This window comes from Hibiscus syriacus, unplaced genomic scaffold (genome assembly GCF_006381635.1).
Source record: "Hibiscus syriacus cultivar Baekdansim isolate YM2019G1 unplaced genomic scaffold, ASM638163v2 tig00111069_pilon, whole genome shotgun sequence".
NCBI lineage: Eukaryota > Viridiplantae > Streptophyta > Magnoliopsida > Malvales > Malvaceae > Hibiscus > Hibiscus syriacus.
The window spans coordinates 247,508-269,319 of NW_024062970.1; the positions used below are offsets into that span (position 1 = coordinate 247,508).

At 36.6% G+C, this 21,812-nt stretch overlaps 3 pseudogenes; all 3 read right to left on the reverse strand.

The window, feature by feature from the left end:
* Positions 1-340: 340 nt before the first annotated feature.
* Positions 341-13,665, reverse strand: LOC120151810 (annotated as a pseudogene).
* LOC120151730 lies at positions 6,886-9,047 on the reverse strand (annotated as a pseudogene).
* A 2,053-nt stretch (positions 13,666-15,718) lies between the features above and the next one.
* LOC120151729 lies at positions 15,719-18,953 on the reverse strand (annotated as a pseudogene).
* Positions 18,954-21,812: the final 2,859 nt, after the last annotated feature.

Here is a 21,812-nt window from a genome sequence, read left to right on the forward strand (position 1 = left end):
GTTTTGGTTTATATGACGTTTTGGTTTTGGTTTATATGACGTTTTAATATTTGTTTTATTGTTCTTCCGGTTTTAAAACTTCATCTTTATTAATCTGAATTAATTCACATTATAAACTTAATTTTAATAGGTAAATCTCTCAATGAAAACTTTCTACTTAGCACGATATAGCCGAAGAGATATTATATTTTCAAACAAATTGTTAAGACTGATTTTTTGGTAAGAAAATGGTTAGACTGATAAAACACATAAATTAAAACGGTACTAATAGTCGGAAAGCTAATTAGAATATTTGAAGTGTATGGACCAATTTTGTTCATGTAGAACTTGGTTTAGACAAAACTATTGATATTACGATACTCAAATTCGACCTGAATCCGAACATTCGACAGACAGAACTCGAAGTAATTCACAACGATGATCGGAGAAAAAAGGGCTCCGATGAAGTAGTTCTTAATACAAACAATTCATATGATTAGAGAAAATCCAAGTTCTTGTTAAACTCGGCAGCCTTTTTAAGAGAATCATCAAAAATCATTCTCACAGAAATTAACCGCAAGGTCCCAGTAATGGCCGACTCCAGCAGCGGCAAACACCTTTCCGCAGCTGCTTCGGTGATGCACTCGTGGACCGAGAACCTGCTGAAACTTGATTTCGCGACGCTGCCTTGCCAAACTAACACGCACTTGTTAGGCGGTTTTCTTCGTCTTCATCATCATCTCCCTCTTCATTCTCGTTTACAGCTTCAGCCCAATTGATTCGTCGAAGAATAAGCTTCCCATACCTCTTAATGGATTTGCTTCCACCTTCCACTACAACACTAATGCCCTCTGAGATCACGGCACAACCAGTCAAACGGTTTTCTTGGGCATTAACATCAACTTTGAAGCGGGTCTTGGGATGTGAGAGGTCATTGATCCTGTAAACCGAAACGATTGTCTCCACCGTACTTGGGTCGTCAAAAAGCTTTCTCTCTTTCTTTTCACGGCGCTCAGCAGGGGTAAGCTTGCGAGCAATGTTTCTATCGACATGAGCCTGTTCCCGCTCAGCAGCAGCACTTCGGATTTCCATTTCAAGCTTAGTTGGATCTTGGGTAGCTTCAGAGCCTAAAACTTTCATTAAATTGCTCAACTTAACTTTCGGCTTCGGAGGTTCTACCAGGCCTTGTCTGATCATCTCCTGTTTATCCTTTCCCGGGCAAGACGTCGCTGAGTCCGAAGTTTCTTCTGCTCCTTCTTGGTTAGCTTCAGGGGCTGTGGCGGGGGAGGAGCTGGCTCAGCAGGAGCTCAATTGGACGAGGATGCTCAACATAAATCGTAATCTTCTCCTTCTTCAGTTTATCTTCACTTAGCACACCATCAGCAATGTCATCGTAAGAGCCCAAAACCAGAATAAGCAAATCCCTGAAATATACCAAAAACAATAAGAAAAAGGTAATGTAAAAGAATGAAAAAATAACCTAACATTGTAATTTATGTTGATCCAACTATTAATATTCAAACTTAGATATGCAAACATGGTCCAAGCCTCCAAGGACCCACAAAATAAAAAGGAAAAACCTTTTAAAAAGAACAAAAATACCCGTACCCAACACCTGTACCCGAATCCTAGTAACATAGATAGCAATGATTCCTTTAGATTTTTTAATATGGAAATTACATATGATGCCAAAAGTAATGTAAAGTTTTTGGCTTTATACACATGGTGAAGAGGCACACAACTCTCAGCTTGAATATTGACAACATAATCAAGAAGGCAAGAGTTCTGAACATCTGTTTACAGCTTAAGCAGAAAGTACAACAAAAATAACCATTACAAAGAATTGTATTTGAGCAATAAAATATCTTCCTCAATCCTCACACATAATAACCAACTGAAGGATTTTTCGGGTTTAATTTGATGACATGCTAAATCAAACAAGGTCTCCTAAGTGATAGAATGATTAAAGGATTATCAACTTACCACCACTCTATTTCAGGAATCGGGTCTTTTAGTTTCTCCTTCGTTATAATTCTTTCCGACACCTCAATTAAATTGGGATTTATATCAGCCTTTGCCTTTGCCAATTGTGCTTGCTTTGCCTTTAGCTCTTTTGCTTTCGCTTCTCCAAATTGATTCTGTAATAAACAGACCATAAAACTGATGGAAGAATCAAAGAAATAAAAACAAAATAATACCTTCAATTTGATGATCTCTGCATCTTTTGACCATTTCCTTCCTCTACAAACTGAAAAGTCATCCTTTTTGGTCTAATAATCTTTTCTTATCAATTCCCATCCGAGGATCAAAATGTGGATTTGCTTCCGGATCCACCTCCAGCTCAGGTTTAAGGATCTGGAATGCATCTTTCTTTTGCTTGTTAATGTTGACCTGAAAAATCAGATGGTTCAAGTTAAATAACAGCCTTGAAAGTAACACAAATAGCACTGAAATAAGAAAATAACAATGATTGCACCAAGAGTACGAATTTCACAAACCTTGAGGGTGCTAAGATTACTTGGTTTTGTCACATTTATGATATTACCGTGTTCATCAATTTCCCTACCAAGTGCATCAACACGTAGAACAGGTGCCTTGGTAGGTTTCTGAGGAACTGGAGCATCTACTTGCACCTGTCCAGGAAACATGTTTATTAGAGGAGCAAACTGAGGATCTTGGCGGAATCCATCTTAGCAGCCAGCTCTTGAGCACGCTTAACAGCTTCTAAATTGGGTACTGATGCAAGGCCCGGAACAGCAGCCATGCCAGTAGTAGATGGCATTGAAGAAGCAACAGGTGCAGAGGCAGGAGGGGCTGATGAGACTTGTCCCTGAACTTTTCCAGTAGTACCTACTGAACTCGAGCTAGGGCCTTTGTTCAACTACACATAACAATACCAATGCAACATGAATATTTTTAATTTAGAACAACTAGGGAATTTTTCCTTTTTGAAAAGAGAGATGAACTTACTGCAGGTATCTTCTTCATTTTCTCAGCCAATTCTTTCTGCATTGTAAAGCCTTTTTGCTTTGGCTAAGGCATCAAGAGAGAAATTGGCACCATTTTTTCCCATTACATGAAGAGACATCTGTACTAGATCCAGTAACCTCATGAGATCCGGTAACACTATATGCTTTATTTTCAGCAGTAGAAATTGAAGATACCTTGGTAGGAGGAGGGTGACCAGTCTTCGATAATGATGCCTGAGCAGCACCCTTCAAGCATGGAAAAAAGTAAATTACATCAGCATACAAACTTAGGATTTCAGCAATATGATATAACTTTAGATCAATTTAAACTAGCATAATTTCAACATAAATCCATTGAAATCAGATGCCATTCTACAGTTCAATAATATCGTGCATTATTATACATTTCATATCTCATACTATCATGTGATGTTAGCTAATATCTAAGTTATGCTAAGTTAGTGTGTATATAATAAAATTATAAAAAAATGGTGAAACATTAATAATAGGACAACAAAAGACAGGTAAGTTCCTTGAAAGTTCATCAAGCTAGGTATTCAAACTCAGATGTGAATGACAGACATTAGTGTGTGTCATGAGCATATTAAATTTTTCCAATATTTCCATGTATCCAAAGGGTCAGTATGCATCAAAATTCACACATGGTGCAACACAAATACTTAAAGAAAAATGAGAGTTGGATCAAATTGAATAATGTCATATATATTATGAACTTTATTACTACAAGCCTCAATTATCCGCAAATGTAAGAAGGCAACAACTATGACTCCTCCACCCATAAATCGATGAAACTGGCAGTCCAGGAAAGAACTAGGAAAAATAAATTTCGATAAACAAGGTCAAAACTTATGTAATAAGTACCAAGGACCATCTCAACAGAATGTATACATAATGCAACAGTCGATCATAGTGGGAGTAGCCATTTGAAAGAAATGCATATTATCAAGGAAATTGATGTTCAATCAGTGCATTTAAATAGTATCCACACATGACTTTACAGTCGCTAATTTTTGGTTTTAGATCTCTCTTTCACTAGTGAAATTCACGGGCAACATTTATTACAATGGACTAAAACAGCATTTATTAGCACATCTCATTGGTAATATCCATTTAAATCCCAGAAAAAACATTAAAAAAAACTTCCTACCCTGAAACATTATGAAAATACTCATTCCAAGTAATAAAAATCAAGAGAAACTTAATATATTCAGATTAGATTACTAAACAAAAAGCAATAAGGTTAGTTTTAAACCAAAGTTGTTATATTTGCTACTTAATTAAAATATTTTCTTCTCTATTTCATAAGAAAAATGATATAGAAAACAAAATCATATTAAATTCTAAGTTATAACAAGCTTAGTCTTAAAGGCTTTAAATTTGTCACTAGTTTTGAATTAAACTTCATTTTCATTTCAGTTTCCCAACAGCCAAGCAAACAATAGAAGGCAAACATCGCAAAGATAAAACTAACAAAAAAATGAATTCAAAGACTCACATTGTGTACCTGATCACACCACTGGCGCCATTGGATAACTCAATTTCATCGTCTTCTTTAGCCTTATCCCCAAACCTCCTTCTCTCTCTCTCTTCCCTTCTGTATTCTTCTCCAAGTTTCTCCTTCTCCCCTCTCTCTTCACTCTCTTCTCTCTCCTTCCTCTTTTTCTTCGCTTCGACTTCTTCATAGGAACCCTCACGGTGCTTCCTATCTCTCGAACCCTCCCTATTGAAGGATCTCTCGCGCTCGTCACGGCGCGATGCGGAAGATCTATGGTCCGAACGGCGGTAGGATTCGCGGTCGTCTTGGTGACGATCGGAGTCACGGTGGTGCCTGCCGTCGCGATCTCGGGACCGTTTGGATGCGTGTTTATCTTCTCCATTGTTTTTTAGGGTTAGGGATTTCGGTTTGGGTTTTAGGCTATATTCATCTCGCTCTCGGTTCAGGATTTTTTGGGGAATAAATATAATTATAAATTGATATCTTATCCTTGGAACGACGCCGTTTCAATAGCTGTTCTGTCTACATAAAATCCAGTTGATTCTGCAACATCATGGGTTGGGCCGAATTGGACTACAGTTATACGTTTAATTATGGGTAACTTACGCATTTAGTATCTAAACTATCAGTTTTAATCCGTTTTAGTATCTAAAATTTCATTTTTTTCAAAAAATATGTAAAGTTTGGTTTTGTTTCATTTTAGTATTCGATGTTTAAAACTTTAGTCTTTGTTTCATTTCGTTACCCCCATTTAAAATTTAACGTTAAGTTTTTAAAAAAATGAAAGTTCAAATACTAAAACGAATCAAAACTGATAGTTTAGGTATTAAACACATTAAATTTTAACGATGAGTACTAAAACAAAATAAAAATTAAACCTTAGTTATGGTTTTGAAAAAATTGAAAGTTTAGGTACTTAAACAAATCAAAACTAATAATTTAAGTACTAAACATGTAGTTTTCCCTTTAGTTATTGATATAGAGTCGTTTAATTTATGAATTAATTTTTTAGAGTTTTCAAATGGATCCTTAAGTCTATTATTAGTTCCTAAATCATCACAAAGATATTGCATTTCTGAACTTTTTTATTTCATTTCCCCCTAAAACTTTAATATCATTCTTTCCATCCTTTTCTCCCTTTTCAATTTATTTCTTTTTGTTTTTTTTAAAATTAACAAACTCAAGTTAAAACTTTTACTTAATCTCTACCGTCTGATCAGCCTAGTATCAAGACATTATTTTTCTCAATTCGGATTTAGATGAAAATACTTCAACGTCGATGAGTCAAAAGAATCTAATATACGAGTTTCAGACGAAAGTTTAACCATTAGTTAAAGGCTTAATACCAAAATAAGTGCTCAAACTATATCATTTTTCTCGAATAGGTACTTAAATTATTTTTTGATTCATCCATGTGTTAAACGTTTTCTATGTTACCAATTTTAGGTGCCTTTTCTACATTATCATTTTAGATGCCCGAGCATTAACTGCCGTTAAAAAACTTAGATTACATGTGTCATATTATAGTATTTTGAGAATTTTTTTTTAAATATTCTGTCAAATTCCAACCCAGTCCGCGCATTCCCCCTCTCATTCGCGGGTGCTCTCCCCATTCCCTTCGCTGTGCTCTTCCATCATCCCATGTTCAATTAATTATATTTTGGGTTGAATTTAATAATAAATTTGAGATTATTATTAGGAATTTGGGTATTTGGTTTAACGATTTATGTTTAGGAATTTAAAATTTTAGGGAGATTTGGTGTTTGATTGGTTGCAAAAGCGTGAGGGTTTTGTTTGTGGATGGATGGTTGGTCGATCATATGTTATTGGGGTTCGTCCGATTGTCTGTGTTAATGGTGGCAGGCGGTGGCAAAGAGAATAAAATTAAGGTTTTAAAAATTTTGAATTTTTCAAGATTTGATAAAAAATAGTTTTTTTCAATTTTTTATTTTAAATAAAAATTTAAAATTACCAGAACCTGACACATGTTAATTAACGAGTTTTTTTTTAACTACGATTAACGTCCAGACACCTAAAACGCTAATGGAGAATACAAAAACGTTAGACACCGAGATGAGTTAAAAAAGTTTAGACACCTATTAAAAAAAATAAGTGTAGGCACTTATTTTGGTATTAATTCTTAGTAAAAATTATGCGCAAGTAAAATAACTCCGATTCGTTGATAGTCGTGGATTAGTCCAACTAGTATTTATCATTTGCAAAACAAGCATTTATTGTAATAATACAGTTTAGTCCCAGCAAAAAGTTAATCATTCATACATTTCATAGCCAGGGCTTTGATAGATATTGACACTATTGAAGAGTTAAAAGCATACGCCTGGTTCGAATCCGATGAACTGGGTGATTCGTGATAATGCCAGGCCGGACGAACATCCGCAGTGCAGCGTTTGCGAGTGTTCCGAGAAATCTCGAGTCATATTCGAGCTCTGATATTCTATGCACGTGAAGTGATGCATCGTTGATGAAAGACCGCCTTTCGGAAGCTCGAACATCGGTTTATGCATCATTTCTAACGTTCATCTTTTCGTTTGGCGGCGGAAGCTATAGATTCGAGCGTATTAGAGGGCATAAATCCTATCGACTTCAACTTCCGAATTAGTGAAGTCGGAATGAAGCAAAGAGTTGGATCCGCTTCTCCTTGAATTCTTTCCCGCTTCCGTGTAGTCCTCTTCGATTTCACCACAAAATAAGTCATGGTGCCAAGAACCCCGGCCATTATCAGACCCCCAACGACAGTAACCAAAATTGCAGCCCACTCATGTTTCCGGCCGACCCACTATATACGAGGAGGCCATAAAGGCAACTGAAGTACAGACAGAAGCCAACCACATCAACTTGTTAATCACTTCCACCACCTGTTTCTCAGCTTTGGTTTCACCTCGGACCAATGTAATTTGAACGACGACAACGGCCAAAGAGGTGAAGAGAGCAATGGCATTGAAGATGAAGAAGATTTTGAAAGAACTCGAGCTTACCACCACCGCAACTCCGCTATTTTCATCTCCTCCAGGCACAGTAAATATAGCCGCAAAAGCAACCGTGCAAATAGAAACGGCTACCACAGTCACAGAATTCGTGGCGTTATTGATTCCTTCTCGGTGGAGTTTTCTAAGTTCCTTGGAGATATTATGAACGTTTTTGTTGGTTCTTTTGGTTTGTTCAAGCTGTGTATGGACATCCTTCTTATTGAGTCACGTCTGCCTCAGTTCGTCTCTCGGTTGATTCAGTTCATTAGCTCTGAGAGCACCTTTGTGAGAAAGGCAGCTCTTTATTTCCGGATTCTTCAGAGAGCGGAAGCCCTTCCGCTATGTCAAGAGCCGTTTTATGGTCTCTGGTGAGTGCATTGACGTTCGTATCAGGAAGGGGACAACAACACTACAATCTGCAAGGAAATAGCAAGATTCATTATATGAAACCGTTTCGTAAAAAATTGCGATGAATGTTAATATATTCAGCTATGTCAAGAATCGAAAATGAAGTGATTGAATAATTGTACCTCTGCTCTCTTTTCCGAGTGGCTACATGTAGTGCGGGTTCCCGAACTTGTCCGGGAGCATCAAATAGCAGCATCTGCCTCGAGAAGCAACTTCCCACCTCACAACTCTGTCCTTTAACAGCCATGTGCAATGCCGTCTGTCCTTTCTTGTCGGTTCTTCTTGCCAACTGCGGATCTTTGCTCAGCAATGCTTTTACGACATCTACATGCCCTGTCGAGCGGCTAGATGCAATGCATTTTTCCCATTTGATCTCGTACGCTCTAGCAAGCCACCATCTCTCGATAGCAGCTCATTTACTACCGCAGTATGCCCTTTGGTAGCTGCAGAGACAAGAGGGGTTGCATTCGACGGCCCCCAAATGTTTGGCATAGACCAGGATCATGATCGAGTAGCACCTGGATAATACCTGCAAGGATCGGACGTCATTTTCCAGCCTAGAATCGACGAAAATAACTGCAATACCATTACTGACTCCACAACTGGCCTGTAGAAACGAAAACTAATACAAAGGCATTTACATATTACAATATCTCCATATCAATACGAACAATATGTTGACATATTGTTCCGAAGGTTGAAAGAGGACGGTGCATAATCATTCTATTTCTCAATGAAAATCATATAGCAGATAACGATAAGCAATTCATAACATCAGCAGTAGAATATCGACCATGTTGTCTTACACAAACATCGGTTAACAGTGAAATTTATTCGACAGACTTGACACTGACTTGGACCCGTACTTTTACTATATGTCATCTTTACAAGAACTCGACTTACCAATTGAAATCAATAACATCACAAGCAAAATCACAAATCGAATGCTAAGGATCATTACCATGGTTGCCCTTGGCTTGCAGCAATATGCAACGGATCAAACCCAGATTTATTCTTCTTAATAACGGTCTTGTTTGAGTATTTTAGCAACTCCTTGACAACATCGAGGTGCCCTTTCTCGCAGCCGTAAACAAGGCGTCTCTCCCAACTCATTTACCTCATTCACCACACTTGCCTGTATCTCCGACACCTCCATATGAAATCTTCCCCACTCGCAGTCTTCATCATCATGCGAATCAATGTCGGCAAGAATCTGCTTCACGGCCGCCAAATACCACGCTGTGCTGCCAAGTGCAGCTCGGTCATTATGACGACCAGTTACCTGCTTCCGTATTCTTTTTGCTAGCCTGATCAATGCGCTTGCCGGTGGTGCCTGCCGTCGCGATCTCGGGACCGTTTGGATGCGTGTTTATCTTTCTCCATTGTTTTTTTAGGGTTAGGGATTTCGGTTTGGGTTTTAGGCTATATTCATCTCGCTCTCGGTTCAGGATTTTTTTTGGGGAATAATTATAAATTGATATCTTATCCTTGGAACGACGCCGTTTCAATAGCTGTTCGGTCTACATAAAATCCAGTTGATTCTGCAACATCATGGGTTGGGCCGAATTGGACTACAGTTTATACGTTTAATTATGGGTAAATTACACATTTAGTATCTAAGCTATCAGTTTGGATCCGTTTTAGTACCTAAAATTTCATTTTTTCAAAAACATATGTAAAGTTTGGTTTTTGTTTCATTTTAGTACTCGACGTTAAAAACTTTAGTTTTTGTTTCATTTCGTTACCCACATTCAAAATTTAACGTTAAGTTTTTTTTTAAATGAAAGTTCAAATGCTAAAACGAATCAAAACTGATAGTTTAGGTATTAAACGCATTAAATTTTAACGATGAGTACTAAAACAAAATAAAAATTAAACCTTAGTTATGGTTTTGAAAAATCTGAAAGTTTAAGTACTTAAACAGACTAAAACTAATAATTTAGGTACTAAATGTGTAATTTTCCCTTTAATGATTGATATAGAGTCGTTTAATTTATGAATTAATTTTTTTGGAGTTTTTCAAATGGATCCTTAAGTCTATTATTAGTTCCTAACATCATCACAAAGATATTTCATTTCTGAACTTTTTTTTATTTCTGATTTCCCCCTAAAACTTTAATATCATTCTTTCCCATCCTTTTTCTCCTTTTTCAATTTTTTTTTTTTTTTTATATTGACAAACTCAAGTTAAAACTTTTACTTAATCTCTATCGTCAGATCAACATAGTATCAAGACATTATTTTTCTCCATTCGGATTTAGATGAAAATATTTCAACGTCGATGAATCAAAAGAAATCTAAATATACAAGTTTGAGATGAAAGTTTAACCATTAGTAAAAGGCTTAATACCAAAATAAGTGCTCAAATTATATCATTTTTCTCGAATAGTTGCATAAATTATTTTTTGACTCATCCAGGTGTTAAACGTTTTCTTCGTTGCCATTTTAGGTGCCCGAGCATTAATTACTATTAAAAAACTTCATTAAGTGACATGTGTCATGTTCCGGTAATTTTCATAATTTTATTTTTTTAAAAAAATTTTGCGCAATTCCAACCCCCACACCCATCATTCCCTTCACCGGTGCTCTCCCATTCCGCCTCTCATTCACCGGTGCTCTCCCCATCATTCCCTTCACCGGTGCTCTCCCCATCATCCCCATGCTTTAATTAATTATAGTTTGGGTTGAATTTAATAATAAATTTGAGATCATGGTTAAGAATTTAGGTATTCGATTTAATGATTTATGTTTAGGAATTTATAAATTTGAGAGATTTGATGTTTGATCGGTTGTAAAAGCAAGGGGGTTTTGTTTGTGGATGGTTTGTCGATCATATGTTGGTAGGTTTTCGTCCGATTGATTGTATTGACGATGAAAGGCAATAGTAAAGAGATTAAAATTAAGGTTTTATAAATTTTGAGTTTTTCAAGATTTGATAAAAAAAAAATTTCTTTTCAATTTTTTTTAAATAAAAATTCTCAAAATTATCAGAACATAACACGTGTCACTTAACAAGTTTTTTTAACTACGGTTAACTTCCGAACACCTAAAACGCTAATGGAGAAAATGAAAACGTTAGACACCGTTATGAGTAAAGAAAGTTTAGACACCTATTTAAAAAAAAGTGTAAGCACTTATTTTAGTATTAATCCTTTGTAAAATTATGCGCAAGTAAAATAACTCCGATTCATTGGTAGTCGTGGATTATTCCAATTAGCATTTATCATGTGCAAAACAAGCATTTAATTAGCTGACACTATTCTCATATGTAATGAGATAATGAGAAGGTAGGATAGTAAGCTGCCCCCAATGCCAGGTTGAGAGTAACTTCCGTGAGATACATCCGACAGTCAGAATTATAAATTGCCCACCATAAGACTCGATCCCACGACCACAAGGTTAAAAGCTTTGCGCTCTACCAACTACGCTGAACGGGCAATTCATACAAAACAAGCATTTAGTGTACTAATAATACAGTTTAATCCCAACAAAAAGTTAATCATTCATACATTTCATAGCCAGGGTTTTGATAGATATTGACACTATTGAAGAGTTAAAAGCATACGCCTGGTTCGAATCCGATGAACTGGGTGATTCGTGATAACGCCAGGCCGGACGAAAATCCGCAGAGCAGCGTTTACGAGTGTTAGCTCCGAGAAATCTCGAGTCATATTCGAGCTCTGATATTCTATGCACGTGAAGTGATGCATCATTGATGAAAGATCGCCTTTCGGAAGCTCGAACATCGGTTTATGCATCATATCTAACATTCATCTTTTCGTTTTGCGGCGGATGCTATAGATTCGAGCGTATTAGAGGGCATAAATCCTATCGACTTCAACTTCCGAATTAGTGAAGTCGTAATGAAGCAAAGAGTTGGATCCGCTTCTCCTTGAATTCTTTCCCCGCTTCCGTCTAGTCCTCTTCGATTTCACCACATAATAAGTCATGGTGCCAAGAACCTCGGCCATTATCAGACCCCCAACGACGATAACCAAAATTGCAGCCCACTCATGTTTCCGGCCGACCACTATATACGAGGAGGCCATAAAGGCAACTGAGGTACAGACAGAAGCCAACCACATCAACTTGAACGACGACAACGGCCAAAGAGGTGAAGAGAGCAATGGCATTGAAGATGAAGAAGATTTTGAAAGAACTCGAGCTTACCACCACCGCAACTCCGCTATTTTCATCTCCTCCAGGCACAGTAAATATAGCCGCAAAAGCAACCGTTGCAAATAGAACGGCTACCACAGTCACAGAATTCGTGGCGTTATTGATTCCTCTCGGTGGAGTTTTCTAAGTTCCTTGGAGATATTATGAACGTTTTGTTGGTTCTTTTGGTTTGTTCAAGCTGTGTATGGACATCCTTCTTAATTTGAGTCACCGTCTGCCTCAGTTCGTCTCTCGGTTGATTCAGTTCATTAGCTCTGAGAGCACCTTTGCGAGAAAGGCAGCTCTTTATTTCCGTGGATTCTTCAGAGAGCGGAAGCCCTTCCGCTATGTCAAGAGCCGTTTTATGGTCTCTGGTGAGTGCATTGACGTTCGTATCAGGAAGGGACAACAACACATCTACAATCTGCAAGGAAATAGCAAGATTCATTATATGAAACCGTTTCGTAAAAAACTATGACTCAAATATTTACTACAAGCCTCAACTTATCCGCAAATGTAAGAAGGCAACAACTATGACTCCTCCACCCATAAATCGATGAAACTGGCAATCCAGGAAAGAACTAGGAAAAATAAATTCCGATAAACAAGGTCAAAAACTTATGTAATAAGTAACAAGGACCATCTCAACAGAATGTATACCATAATGCAACAGTCGACTCATAGTGGGAGTAGCCATTTGAAAGAAATGCATATTATCAAGGAAATTTGATGTTCAAATCAGTGCATTTAAATAGTATCCACAACATGACTTTACAGTCGCTATTTTTTGGTTTTAGATCTCTCTTTCACTAGTGAAATTCACGGGCAACATTTATTACAATGGACTAAAACAGCATTTATTAGCACATCTCATTGGTAATATCCATTTAAATCCCAGAAAACAACATTAAAAAAAAACCTCCTACCCTGAAACATTATGAAAATACTCATTCCAAGTAAATAAAAATCAAGAGAAACTTAAATATATTCAGATTAGATTACTAACAATAAAGCAATAAGGTTAGTTTTCAACCAAAGTTGTTATATTTGCTACTTAATTAAAATATTTTCTTCTCTATTTCATAAGAAAAATGATATAGAAAACAAAATCATATTAAATTCTAAGTTATAACAAGCTTAGTCTTAAAGGCTTTAAATTTGTCATAGTTTTTGAATTAAACTTCATTTTTCATTTCAGTTTCCCAACAGCCAAGAACAATAGAAGGCAAACATCGCAAAGATAAAACTAACAAAAAAATGAATTCAAAGACTCACATTGTGTACTGGATCACCACCACTGGCACCATTGGATAACTCAATTTCATCGTCTTCTTTAGCCTTATCACCAAACCTTTCTCTCTCTTTTCCCTTCTGTATTCTTCTCCAAGTTTTTCCTCTTCTCCCCTCTCCTCACTCTCTCTTCTCTTCCTCTTTTTCTTCGCTTCGATTCTTCATAGGAACCCTCACGGTGCTTCTATCTCCGAACCCTCCCTATCGAAGGATCTCTCGCGCTCGTCACGGCGCGATGCGGAAGATCTATGGTCCGAACGGCGGTAGGATTCGCGGTCGTCGTTGTGGCGATCAGAGTCACGGTGGTGCCTGCCGTCGCGATCTCGGGACCGTTTGGATGCGTGTTTATCTTTCTCATTGTTTTTAGGGTTAGGGATTTCGGTTTGGGTTTTAGGCTATCATCTCGCTCTCGGTTCAGGATTTTTTTTGGGGAATAAATATAATTATAAATTGATATCTTATCCTTGGAACGACGCGTTTCAATAGCGTTCTGTCTACATAAAATCCAGTTGATTCTGCAACATCATGGGTTGGGCCGATTGGACTACAGTTTATACGTTTAATTATGGGTAACTTACGCATTAATATCTAAACTATCAGTTTTAATCCGTTTTAGTATCTAAAATTTCATTTTTTCAAAAACATATGTAAAGTTTGTTTTTGTTTCATTTAGTATTCGACGTTTAAAACTTTAGTCTTGTTTCATTTCGTTACCACATTTAAAATTTAACGTTAAGTTTTAAAAAAATGAAAGTTCAAATACTAAAACGAATCAAAACTGATAGTTTAGGTATTAAACACATTAAATTTTAAAGATGAGTACTAAAACAAAATAAAAATTAAACCTTAGTTATGGTTTTGAAAAAATTGAAAGTTTAGGTACTTAAACAAATCAAAACTAATAATTTAAGTACTAAACATGTAATTTTCCCTTTAGTTATTGATATAGAGTCGTTAATTTATGAATTAATTTTTTAGAGTTTTTCAAATGGATCCTTAAGTCTATTATTAGTTCCTAAATCATATCAAAGATATTGCATTTCTGAACTTTTTTATTTTCATTTCCCCCTAAAACTTTAATATCATTCTTTCCCATCCTTTTTCTCCCTTTTCAATTTATTTTTCTTTTTGTTTTTTTTTTTTGAAATTGACAAACTCAAGTTAAAACTTTTACTTAATCTCTACCGTCTGATCAGCATAGTATCAAGACATTATTTTTCTCCATTCGGATTTAGATGAAAATACTTTAACGTCGATGAGTCAAAAGAAATCTAAATATACGAGTTTGAGACGAAAGTTAACCATTAGTTAAAGGCTTAATATCAAAATAAGTGCTCAAACTATATCATTTTTCTCGAATAGGTACTTAAATTATTTTTTGATTCATCCATGTGCTAAACGTTTTCTCTGTTACCAATTTTAGGTGCCTTTTCTTCATTATAATTTTAGATGCCCGAACATTAACTGCCGTTAAAAAACTCCGTTAGATTACATGTGTCATATTATAGTATTTTTGAGAATTTTTTTTTAAATATTCTGTCAAATTCCAACCCCCAGTCCGCCGCATTCCCCTCTCATTCGCAGGTGCTCTCCCATCATTCCTTCGCCTGTGCTCTTCCCATCATCCCATGTTCAATTAATTATATTTTGGGTGAATTTAATAATAAATTGAGATTATTATTAGGAATTTGGGTATTTGGTTAACGATTTATGTTTAGGAATTTAAAATTTTAGGGAGATTTGGTGTTTGATTGGTTGCAAAAGCGTGAGGGTTTTGTTTGTGGATGGATGGTTGGTCGATCATATGTTATTGGGTGTTCATCCGATTGTCTGTGTTAATGGTGGCAGGCGGTGGCAAAGAGAATAAAATTAAGGTTTTAAAAATTTTGAATTTTTCAAGATTTGATAAAAAATAGTTTTTTTTCAATTTTTTATTTTAAATAAAAATTTTAAAATTACCAAAACCTGACACATGTTAATTAACGAGTTTTTTTTAACTACGGTTAACGTCCAGACACCTAAAACGCTAATGGAGAATACAAAAACGTTAGACACCGAGATGAGTTAAAAAAAATTTAGACACCTATTAAAAAAAAATAAGTGTAGGCACTTATTTTGGTATTAATTCTTAGTAAAATTATGCGCAAGTAAAATAACTCCGATTCGTTGATAGTCGTGGATTATTCCAACTAGTATTTATCGTTTGCAAAACAAGCATTTATTGTACTAATAATACAGTTTAGTCCCAGCAAAAAGGTTAATCATTCATACATTTCATAGCCAGGGCTTTGATAGATATTGACACTATTGAAGAGTTAAAAGCATACGCCTGGTCGAATCCGATGAACTGGGTGATTCGTGATAATGCCAGGCCGGACGAACATCCGCAGTGCAGCGTTTACGAGTGTTCCGAGAAATCTCGAGTCATATTCGAGCTCTGATATTCTATGCACGTGAAGTGATGCATCGTTGATGAAAGACCGCCTTTCGGAAGCTCGAACATCGGTTTATGCATCATTTCTAACGTTCATCTTTTCGTTTGGCGGCGGAAGCTATAGATTCGAGCGTATTAGAGGGCATAAATCCTATCGACTTCAACTTCCGAATTAGTGAAGTCGGAATGAAGCAAAGAGTTGGATCCGCTTCTCCTTGAATTCTTTCCCCGCTTCCGTGTAGCCTCTTCGATTTCACCACAAAATAAGTCATGGTGCCAAGAACCCGGCCATTATCAGACCCCAACGACAGTAACCAAAATTGCAGCCCACTCATGTTTCCGGCCGACCACTATATACGAGGAGGCCATAAAGGCAACTGAAGTACAGACAGAAGCCAACCACATCAACTTGTTAATCACTTCCACCACCGTTTCTCAGCTTTGGTTTCACCTCGGACCAATGTAATTTGAACGACGACAACGGCCAAAGAGGTGAAGAGAGCAATGGCATTGAAGATGAAGAAGATTTTGAAGAACTCGAGCTTACCACCACCGCAACTCCGCTATTTTCATCTCCTCCAGGCACAGTAAATATAGCCGCAAAAGCAACCGTTGCAAATAGAACGGCTACCACAGTCACAGAATTCGTGGCGTTATGATTCCTTCTCGGTGGAGTTTTCTAAGTTCCTTGGAGATATTATGAACGTTTTTGTTGGTTCTTTTGGTTTGTTCAAGCTGTGTATGGACATCCTTCTTAATTTGAGTCACCGTCTGCCTCAGTTCGTCTCTCGGTTGATTCAGTTCATTAGCTCTGAGAGCACCTTTGTGAGAAAGGCAGCTCTTTATTTTCCGTGGATTCTTCAGAGAGCGGAAGCCCTTCCGCTATGTCAAGAGCCGTTTATGGTCTCTGGTGAGTGCATTGACGTTCGTATCAGGAAGGGACACAACACATCTACAATCTGCAAGGAAATAGCAAGATTCATTATATGAAACCGTTTCGTAAAAAATTGCGATGAATGTTAATATATTCAGCTATGTCAAGAATCGAAAATGAAGTGATTGAATAATTGTACCTCTGCTCTCTTTTTCCGAGTGGCTACATGTAGTGCGGTGTTCCCGAACTTGTCCGGGAGCATCACAATAGCAGCATCTGCCTCGAGAAGCAACTTCACCACCTCACAACTCTGTCCTTTAACAGCCATGTGCAATGCCGTCTGTCCTTTCTTGTCGGTTCTTCTTGCCAACTGTGGATCTTTGCTCAACAATGCTTTTACGACATCTACATGCCCCTGTCGAGCGGCTAGATGCAATGCGTTTTTCCCATTTGATCTCGTACGCTCTAGCAAGCCACCATCTCTCGATAGCAGCTCATTTACTACCGCAGTATGCCCTTTGGTAGCTGCAGAGACAAGAGGGGTTGCATTCGACGGCCCAAATGTTTGGCATAGACCAGGATCATGATCGAGTAGCACCTGGACAATACCTACAAGGATCGGACGTCATTTTTCCAGCCTAGAATCGACGAAAAATAACTGAAATACGATTACTGACTCCACAACTGGTCTGTAGAAACGAAAACTAATAACAAAGGCATTTACATATTAACTATATTCTCGATATCATATACGAACAATATGTTGACAGATTGTTCCGAAGGTTGAAAGAGGATGGTGGATAATCATTCTTATTTCTCAACGAAATCATATAGCAGATAACGACAAGCACTTCATAACATCAGCAGGACGATATCGACCATGTTGTCTTACACAAACATCGGTTAACAGTGAAATTTATTCAACAGACTTTGACACTGACTTGGACCCGTACTTTTACTATATGTCATCTTTGCAAGAACTCGACTTACCAATTGAAATCAAATAACAGCACAAGCAAAATCACAAATCGAAAGCTAAGGATCATTACCATGGTGCCCTTGGCTTGCAGCAATATGCAACGGATCAAACCCAGATTTATTCTTCTTAATGACGGTCTCTTTGTTTGAGTATTTTAGCAACTCCTTGACAACATCGAGGTGCCCTTTCTCCGCAGCCGTAAACAAGGCAGTCTCTCCCAACTCATTTACCTCATTCACCACACTTGCCTGTATCTCCGACACCTCCATATTGAAATCTTCCCCACTCGCAGTCTTCATCATCTGCGAATCAATGTCGGCAAGAATCTGCTTCACGGCCGCCAAATCACCACGCTGTGCTGCCAAGTGCAGCTCGGTGTCATTATGACGACCAGTTACCTGCTTCACGTATTTCCTTTTGCTAGCCTGATCAATGCGCTTGCCGGAGTTCGACAGGACCAGAGCAGGGGCCGTTGCTGACGACGGGGACAGTGTCGCCGAGGGTTCTCCAGTACCCGAACTGGAACTGGTGAGGCTACTGGACATTCGATCAATCCGCTTGTTAGAATTCGATAGTATCAAAGCCGGGGCCGTTGCTATAGATGAGGGTGATGGTGTTGCTGAGTGGTCCGTAACAGTGGAACTGCAACTGGTGAGGCTACTTCCCAACCGGTCAATTCGCTTGTTGGAATTCGATAAGATCAAAGCCGGAGTCGGCGCTGTTACAGCTGAGGACGGTGATGGTATCGGCGAAGCTTCCATGCCGGAATTATGACCCGGATGTGGACTCACAAGTCCTTTCTCCAGATCCATATCTCCACCTTTACAATCAACAATCAATAAATAATCAATATAATTATCAAAACTAATCACAAATTTGTCATATTCCTTGACCCCATGACCACAATTTAGATGTTTTGATTTTTCAGCTCCTGTCAATGAACCAATTAAAACTCCAATATCTTCATCTTGAAACCTAATTTCAAACTAAAACTACCGCCAAATTCAAAATTAAAGAACCCTGTTTCCCAATTTATTTCTTAAAAACTAAGCTCCAATGGATCTAGATATAAACTAAGCTAAAAATTCAATTAAAAAACTGGTTTAAACTAGCTGATTTAGTATTTTTTCCAAAATAACCCATTAAATTTTTTTAAGAAAGAATCAAAACCCAAAATCAATGAGTCTTTAAGCTAAAGGATCAAACTTTACAACAAAAAAGAATGAAAAAGTATGTACATAAGTTAAAGAGAAATTGTATTGGAAATTTACAGATGAGTCAAAGGAGAGTCAACAGTGTTACCGTCTTTGATTGAAGATGCGGCCATTGGTGAAGAAGAAAATAAGGAGAATGATGGGAATATTTATTTGTTTTAAAATGAAAAATAAAAAGTAAATATGAAAAGGAAAAAAGAACAAAGAGAAGAAAGTTCAAAGAAGAAGAGTAATTAGTCAGTGTTGGTTGGCTAAGGAAGAAGGGAAGGTGTTTCGAATTTTCTTCTCTACTATATTTAAGGGTAAATTATACCATTTCTCACTCAACTTTATTTTTTCTTCTATTTATTCATTGTATTTTTAATATTTCTAATTTGTTCACTAAACTTTTTAGATTGAATAATTTTGTTCACCCTACCGTTAACTTTTTAACGGTGTTATGACATGACACAAGTATCAAAACGACGTCATTTTAAAAAAACTCAAATATACACCAAAACAACGTCGTTTCGAATCCTCTTCTTCCCTCCATTTTCTCCCTACTTTTTTATTTTATTGTTGGATGAACAAAATAGAAGAGAGAGTAAAGTTCAATAAGAAACAATGTAATTTACCCTTTATATTTTCAAATATTTATATTAATAAATAATAAAAAATAACACGTCATCACAACGTTAGAGAGATTATAACAGAGTGAGCAAAATGATTCAATATGTACAACTTAGTGAGCAAATTAAAAAAATTGAAAGTACAATAAGTGAAAAAATGTAAAATTTAATGAAAAATGATATAATTTACCTTATATTTAATATTAAATTTTTTGAAAATATTAGCCAATTACATAAAATATTATTAAATTATTAAAATAAAAATAACTTATGTAATTATTAAAACATTCAATGTCTGCTTTAGTTTTAACATGAAATAATCTATTTATAGTAACATTCTAATTGAGTTACCTCGAGTCTAATCCTTTAAAATTTCAGTTATTAGAAAAAAAAATGACTGCCAGTATCGATATTGACCCTTCAATATCAATATTATTGCCCAAGTTTCGATACTTTATGAAAGTATCGATATTATTTTATTCACTGGAATTTCGATCTTGATACTGAACCTAGGAGCCTCGAGACCGTGACCCCAGTCTCAATACCCCTTACATGGTATCGATACCACTACCCAGAAATCACATGTTTTTGCCCAGAATGAAGAACAATTTCGATATCGACCTTTCAGTATCGAGACCCAACTTGCAGTGTACCCTATTTTGGCACAAAAAAACTTAAGCTTCCACTCCCAAAATCCTAGTGAGCACCCTGAAGATATTCATTTTTTTCATTTTTATGTTATTTATATTATTATTATTATAATTATAATTATAATAATAATAATTATTATTATTAATATATATTATTTAATATTACAAGCCCAAAATGGAGGCCCAATTACAAATGGTGGCCCAAATCCAGAAGCCCAATGGAAACCCTAAACCAGATTAGGGTTTCCCTCTTCCACCAGCCGCCTCAGCCTGCTACCGTTGGATCTGGCAAGATCTAACGGTCCAGATGGTTCCAACAGGAAACCCTAGGGCCACGACGCCGGCCGCCTCTCTGACCCGTCCATCCACTGCTGCCACGCTTCAACAGAAACATCCAGAGGAAGCAAGGAACGCCGTCCACGTTCCAACCCTGGGGTGAGTCACCACCTACGGTCCGGTGACTCACTGAACTTTACCCTTCGGACCGGTCCGAAACGAACACCGGTGATGGCTATAAAGCCATCACCCAACCTGCAAAGAAAAAAAAAACAAGGAGGAAGAACCGAGAAACCACAACAGAGACAGAGAGAGATAGAAAACAGAGAGCAACATCCCACAACCAGCAAAAAAACAAAACAGAAAGGAAAGGAAAAGAAAAGAAAGGAACTTACCGAGGAAGCCACCGGACCCCTTCAAACGTCACCAAAACCTTCGGAAACCGAAGGTACTTCTTTAGATTCGCTCCGATCAGGAGCCATTTAGGAGAAAAGAGCACCGGAACCATCCTTAGGACGGTCCGATCTATCTAATGGTGTAAAAATAAAATTTTCCGGCCACCAGATGCGGTGGCCGGCGGTGAGGGTCACGGCGGCAGACGGTTGCCGTCCGGTGACCGGCTTCCCTCTGATGAGGGAAGCTAGAGAGAAGCCAGAGAGAAATTTGTTCTCTCTGTTAGAGAGAGAACAGAAATGAAGAAATGAGAAGCTGGCCCGTAGGGCCAGTCGGTTTCGGGTATTAATACCCTCTCCCAAACGACGTCGTTTTGGGGAGGGTATTTCTGTAATTTCATAAAGGGTAAACCCCGTCCGAAGCCATTCCAACTTGTAATTTTTACATTTTAGTCACTAAATCGAGTTTATAATCCTTTTAATTTGATCTTTAAATTTTAGTTTTATTTATTTTAGTCCTTTATATTAAAATAATATATTTAGGATAAATAACAGATTTAATCCCTTAATTTTAATAAATAATATTTTAATCCCTATTTTATATTTTTAATTTATTTTAATCTGATATTTCGAATTTTAGATAAGTTTATTTTAGTCACTAAATTAATAAATAAGAAAATAACATGTTTAATCCCTGTAATTTTGATTAATTATGAATTAGGTTTTTAATTTTAATTTTACTATAATTTAGTCAATAATTTTAAATATTTTTATTTATTTTATTGCTTTTAAATATATAGTTCTAATTGTATTTTTATTTTAATTTTACTTGTTTATATATTTAAATATTTTTATTATGTAGTCATAAATATATATATAATAAATATTTATTTTAATAAATTATTTTAATATTTATTTTTCATATGAAGAAAAAGACAGTCTTAATACAACTGGATGTCCTATTCTGGTATTTTAAAATTAAAAATTATAAAAAATATTATTTAATTTAAATTAATATTTATCAATATCAAAGAAAAGAGCTGTCTTAAGGCACCTAGAAGTCCTTTTCCGATATTTT